General features: G+C 58.1%; 2 non-coding genes across 2 annotated transcripts; one reads left to right on the top strand and one right to left on the bottom strand.

Moving 5' to 3' along the window:
• Positions 1-4842: 4842 nt before the first annotated feature.
• Positions 4843-4914, top strand: TRNAC-GCA. The gene has a single exon. It is a non-coding gene; the product is annotated as a tRNA-Cys (tRNA).
• A 608-nt stretch (positions 4915-5522) lies between these two features.
• Positions 5523-5604, bottom strand: TRNAS-AGA. The gene has a single exon. It is a non-coding gene; the product is annotated as a tRNA-Ser (tRNA).
• Between the last annotated feature and the right edge of the window lie 309 nt (positions 5605-5913).

Genomic DNA, 5913 nt, shown 5'->3' with positions numbered 1-5913 from the left:
GCTGCCGGGTGCAGCCTGGACCAAGAGAGAAGGCAGAGACAACAGCGCTGAGTCAGCAGAAGAGCTGCACCTGCTGCAAAGATGGTGCAACTCGAGCAGCAGTCTCTGCTGGGAGATCTTGGTGGTACAGCTTTGAGGAGAGTAATGCATGAACTGGGGGACTAAGCGGTGACACCGAATGTGGCTTGGTGTTTGTCCGCATGCTTGTACGCACGAGGCCTTGGTTTACGCCTGAGCAGCCCCGGTGCTTTTTGCCTCCAGGGCCTGTAAGCAACCACCTGTGTTAGCAAAAAGAAACAAGGCCCGGAGTATCTGATTCCCAAAGGAATGCCAGGGCTCCAGCTGAGGTTCGGGCTCAGACGGGCAACTGGTCCCTGCCTGTTACTGAAGGCGCCCTCCACAGCTCGGCTGAGCACGCATGCCCGCTTTTTGCTGCCATGTCATTAATGCTCACCACTAATGACACATTTTTGCCTGCCTGCTCTTCTTGGCACAAACCTCACTCTCAGGAGATGCCAGGTTGGACAGGATACTGAAGTTCAGAAGGAGCACAAGGACTCATCAAATCTGTCTTCCCCACCTCATTCCCTGTTGCATCTGCCGACTGCTGGAAATGCCTATTGCCACCCTCCCTGGCACACTCCCTCGTGCCCTCTGCCCCTCCACTCCCCACACCTCCCAATCCTGCCCCTCCTCAGCAGTACAGCAACCAGTGGGAAGAAGRTTCACGGGCAAATGGCCACAGGGTTCCAACTTCCTGTCCTTCTCTGGGACAGCAGGCAGCCTGGTGGGACATCTGATGCACAATTCCTAACAACACTGCTTCTGTCTCCCACCAGGGGATAATTAGGGCAGGCAGTGAGAAGCCGCTGCTTCCTGAACATGCATCCAAGAGCTGCTGAGTACCTGGGCACAAGAAATGAAGACCCCTGAAGTCAGCTCTTGCGAGCGTCCAGAGGAGGGACTCAAGGCTGACCCCGAGAGGCATCAGGGTGCCACGACCACCCGCTTACAGAGTGACGCTCCTTTTCTCTGAAGCCCACCAAGGCAGAAACCTCACCTTTGCTTGTGGCCTTGACCGTCCTGGTTTTCTGTCTTGCTGTGCCCGTCGGCGTAGTTTTGGTGCTCTGGTATCCGTTTGGGGAGCTCCACCCAAATCTGGCAGTGCCCCAGGCTTACAGGTGGACTTGCTGCGGTGGGAGAAAGGAGGGTTTTTTTTCCCTCCTCAGCTCCCGGCACAGAGAGGTAAGCTCAGGACAGAAGGGAATGCTTTTCCGTGCAGAGCGGGTGGCTAACGGAGGCTGGGGGTGGGGGTGGGGAAGAAACAGCACCACAAGTCTCCAGCTGTGCTGCACAACGTCTTGAATGAGAAGGAAGGAAAAAAGGCAGTGAAACAGCACAGAGACGAGGACACAGGGTTTCCAGGGTTCAGTCGAGACACAGAGAATTGCCCATTTCCCCAGGACAAGCACCATGCAAAGTGCTTGCCTTTTCCCGTTCCCCCTCTACCTTGTGGCAATCACATCCCCACAACAGCAATTCCTAACCCAAGACCGTCCTCCCGTCAGCAGGAGACTCAGCAAAGCGGACCAGCACGAGCTCTTCCTTGAGGAGCTCAGAGTAAAGCAGAGCCAGAGGCAGCACGGCGAGGCCTGGCTCCGTGAGGTGGAGCTGGGAACTCAGTGCGCTCTGGGCTCCAACTCTTTGAAGACCCACAAGATCAGCCTTTCTTTTCTTTCCTCATCTTTCTCCGTGGCAGGTTTTGCTGCCCTCCACATCCGTTTCTGGCTGCATGTCCACAAGGGGCCTGCGGCTGGTTTTCTTAAAATGCACACACAGCAAGCACTGCGTCTCACCTTAAGGCTGGATTTGAGGGACTGGTAGCAAAGATTTGCTTAACCCACCGCTTATTGCCCCCGGTCCTGGTGCAGTTCCGGGTGAAGCAGCAGGGGTGAAAACTGATTAAATTATCACAGCAGAAAAAGAATCACCTCTTAAAAGCACACTGTGCGTGTACAAGCTCCCATGCCCCCCGCCGCGCCCTCTGAGCAACACAGCACAGGAATGCCGACCCGCTTTTGGAATACRACCCATTTTGGTGGGTTTCAAGCACCAGTGGACAGACTGGTCGCACCAGATTGCCAAAACAAACATTGCTGCGCTCAAGATGGCAGAGGATGCACTTGGCCATTTGGTTAGAGACGATCCGCTGGAGGCGCAGATTCTTCTGCACAGGCACGCCTGCAACTGAACACAGAGCTCCCCCTTCTGCTTGAAAGAACCCTCGTCTTCCCAACTGCCCACAACCACACCCTTCAAAAGGGAAAGAGGTAAAGTCCTTAAACATTTCCATTCACGTGCCAAGCTGAGGCAGCCCGCATATCAAAGCTGAGTAGCCACCATGACAGCAATCCAGCCCATAGGAAGAGGGGGAGCGGATAGTGGCTTAGCTCATTCCCCAAGGAAAGTTGGGGAACATTCCCAATATTTGCAGCTGAAGACACTGCTGGCGCTAGTCAGGCCACACCAGAGCCTGTTTCTGCTGCCCTAGGGCCCCGGCGATGACTGCGGGTTCAGGACGAGGAAGAGCAGGGCAGAGAGCAAGGCAGGTCCCTCCAAGGGAGAAAGGGCAGGCGGTCGCTCCTGAGTGTCTCCATGGGCACGTCCTTAGAGGACGTGACGGGGGCTTCATGCTTCGTCAGACCGGGGGTCTGGCCTCTGCCTGGGAAGTGCAGAACCGAGGCGTGGGAGGGCGACCAAAGAGATTCCTGCGCCCTTCCCTGAAAGGGACCCCCACCCAAATCGACCTGTTCTCCTCGGCAAGTTCATCTCGGGGGCCAAAAGCCTGGATGGCCCGCTTTTTAGGAGTGGCTCGGAGCAGCGAGCCAAAAGCTCACAGATGGTCTTCCTGGGCCATGGATGGAGTGGCCCATTCAAGGCATTTTAATTACAAAGGGGCTTTGGATCAGCCTCGCGGAGCACCTGGGAGCCCTCGTAATGTGGAAGCGTGGGGAAAACCCTCGAACTCCAAGGAAATGTGAGTCGGCCTGCCGTTGACTTCAGTGGAGATGGTGTCCTGGCCTCAGGCGTGCCAGCGATACCAGAGCTTTTGGCCTCGCTCCTCCACAGCTGCCGCTTTCCGGAGGGACATTTCCTGAAACAGCTGGTGCCACTATGCAATCTCATGCTCCTGCCTTTAAAGCCATTGCCTTTCAGCTGCTCGTCCAGGGCCCGTGTGACTCAGCGCAGCCCAAACTATTTCAGGTTGGAAGGGATCTCTGGAGATTCTCTGGGCCAATGTCCCGTTCCAACCAGGCCAAACTTCTCAGCGACATCGGCAGGCTCAGGGCCTTGTCCGGCCAGCTTCTGAACACCGCAATGAAGGGAGATGCCACTCTCCTGTGCTCAGCCTCTTCCAGGGCTGCGCCGAGCTCCCCGCGACTTGTTTTTCCCAAGAGACAGCTGGCATCTCCCTTGTTGCACCTTGCAACTGTGCCCCTTGCTGTTTTCCTGTGCAGCTCTGAGGAGAGCTTGGCTCTGCCTTTTCCATAACCCGCTGTAGCTGGTGGGAGACAGCAGTTTGATCCCCTCCTCCCCACCATGCCTTCACCCCTCCGGGCTCCACAAACACAATGCCAGTCCCAACACAGGTCAAGCTTTGCCTTTCCTACCACCATTGTGGTACGCCTGGGCAATGAGGCTCTACCTGTGCTTTCTCGCCTGTCGCTGTTTTCACCTCCCGTGCCCTTCCTGTCCGCTGTGGAGCTCCCTCCGGAGTTCCCTGTTAAGTCAAGCCCGACACGTGGAATGTCTGCTCATTTCCCTGAGTAGCGGGATGGACTGTGCTCCTGCTTGGGGGAGGTGGTCCTTAAAGACCTGCCAGCTCTCTCCGGCTCCTTGGCCTGTCAGAGCTGCTTCCCATGAGATCCCGCCTACCAGCTCCCTGAACGCACTGACGTCTGCTCGCCTGAAGCCCAAGCTCCATACTCTCTTACTTGCCTTCCTCTCTCCCCTCAGGCTCTTGAATTTCACGATTGCATGGTCACGCCAGCCAAAACTGCCACTGTCGCTGGGCAAGCCTTCCTTGTTCATGAGGACCAGGTGCAGCCTCAGCTCTCTTTGGCCCGTGCAGGGGGTGTGCTAAGAAGTTATCCCTGGCTGCCTCGGCAAGCCCCCAGGTTTACCTGAGTCCCAACGTGTCGCCCTCGTGGCAGAGGCTGGGGACCTGGAAGCCCCCATGAGGAAAGGGAGTCTGTGAGCTGGAAACCACCTTGGGCTGCTAGAGAACAAGCTGTCCGCTTCTCATCATGAGTGGGTTGTCTGTACCAAAGTCCCACCACAGGGTGCCTTCCCTCTGCACTGAGGGGCAGGGGGACATGGGCTCGCAGGGCAGAAACGCAGGAGGGTCAGAGGCCTCGAGCCAGCGATGGCTGGAAGATCAGGGCCCAGCCCGCATCAGCCACAGGGGCCCCCGTGCCGGGCAGGAATATGGCAAAACTGCAGCAAAGCCAGGAACCGTGGAGCCTGTTTGGGGATTGTGGGACGGGGCCTGGCTGCGAAGGGCCCTGCCCCTGCCTGGGCTGCGCTCGCCAGTGGCTCCCGGCAGGGAAGCCGTGGCTTCCGTGCAGGCTGAGGTAGGTGGTAGAGCCTGTTGCTGAGGGCAGGAAAAAGAGGGCCAGTGTGCGGGCTGGCTGTTTGTGTCTGTGGCTGCTGGCTTCATGTCCCATGCACACACCAGGGTGGGGAGCAGCCAGGAAGAGGAGGCAAAAAGCAAAAGCAAGAGGGAGAAGGCTGGGCATGCAGCTGTGACCATGGGGAGTCCAGTGGCAGCATGCATGCTGTGGGGGTGTAGCTCAGTGGGAGAGCATTTGACTGCAGATCAAGAGGTCCCTGGTTCAACTCCAGGTGCCCCCTCCACTGCTGCTTTTCTTCTTGGAGCTTCTCCTTTGCCTTGGACTGCTTCCCCATCCCTCAGTGGGAGGGCTGCAGGGGCCAGCCCAGCATGGGCCTGTCGCAGCTTCTCTGTCTCCGGGCTCTCTTCTCTCCTCATGACACCCTTGGGGGTTCCCCTTTCCTTAAGATGCGCACCTCCCAGCGAGGCCAAGAGCAGCCCTTCCTCCTTCCCAGGGGCTGTGCTACCACTGCTCTGCTGGGAGCTGGAGGGCACCAGCTGAGAGAAACCCACCGGGAAAGCTCCCCGCCCTTGTCTAGCACACAGGTCAGGGTCTGTGACACTGTGTCCTGCTTCCACCTCTTCCCATAAAGAGGAGCAGACCGGCTAAATCCGCCCTTCGTCTTCTCATCCTTAAGCACCTGGCAAAGAAGTGTCGTGCCTGAAAGGACTGTGGGAAGTTGCGGGGGGGAAGCCAGCAGAGCCCTAGAGGGAGGGTGGGTGTTTTGCTGTGTGACGGGACTTGACGTGCAGCTGTGCAGCTGTGCAGCGTGCAGCATGCAGCTGTGCGTACGTGCAGGGCTGGGCTGGAGCCTGGTCTTTCCAGGCAGCCCAAAAGGGGATGGTGCCCCGTAGTTGGCAGGATTCGAACCTGCGCGGGGAAACCCCAATGGATTTCTAGTCCATCGCCTTCACCACTCGGCCACAACTACCTGCCACAAAGGCCTCTGCAGCAGTGAGCACGTGCCCCGTGCTGCGACGTCTGGCTCCCTGGGAGTTTCAGGGCCAGGCTGCGCTGGCGGATGTCCTTTCCGCTCTTTGGACACGGCGCAGCTGGGCACCAGAGGCACCTGCAGCCAGGGTCTGAGAGGCCTTGAGGGGCATACTGCCAGGGCTATGGCTGCAGCTCCTGGTGCCTGGTCCTCAGGCTGGCCTCTGGCATATGCCGATGCTGGAGGATGGCTTCACTCTCCCTCTGGCGTCTCCATGGCGCGAGGGGAGAAAAGGAAAGGAGCAGTGTG

This window comes from Apteryx rowi, unplaced genomic scaffold (genome assembly GCF_003343035.1).
Source record: "Apteryx rowi isolate R43461 unplaced genomic scaffold, aptRow1 scaffold_2205, whole genome shotgun sequence".
NCBI lineage: Eukaryota > Metazoa > Chordata > Aves > Apterygiformes > Apterygidae > Apteryx > Apteryx rowi.
The sequence above is the reverse complement of the archived record's forward strand: the minus strand, read 5'-3'. Positions and strand labels throughout refer to the sequence as shown.